The following is a 369-nucleotide window of genomic DNA, read 5'->3' as shown; positions in this document are numbered from 1 at the left end:
CCGCCCCCCCCGCGGGGGGGGGGGGGGCCCCTCCACCGCCACCGAGCCATCGGCTGTGCTCAGGGGAGGAAAATCCTTATCAGAGGAAACCCAGAAAAGCCTCTTAATAGTTACGGCCAATATCGTTAAGGGCTGTAAGGAGCTGTAATGCAGCAGATGGAGCAACAGCGAGATGGTGTTCATGGAAACTTCTTGGTCTGTTTTCCCGTGGCTGAGTGGTCCCAGCCGGGGGCCGGCTCGCCCCGGGCAGGGATCCAGGGTGGGTGCTTAGCCCAAAAGCAGTGCTGCGCCGTGCCAGCAGTGCCAAGCGGCCCCCGGCTCTGCCAGGCACAGTCCCACGGCACACGGGTGCAGCATCTGCCCTGCGCC

Source organism: Phaethon lepturus, unplaced genomic scaffold (assembly GCF_000687285.1).
Source record: "Phaethon lepturus isolate BGI_N335 unplaced genomic scaffold, ASM68728v1 scaffold22647, whole genome shotgun sequence".
Lineage (NCBI taxonomy): Eukaryota > Metazoa > Chordata > Aves > Phaethontiformes > Phaethontidae > Phaethon > Phaethon lepturus.
The sequence above is the reverse complement of the archived record's forward strand: the minus strand, read 5'-3'. Positions refer to the sequence as shown.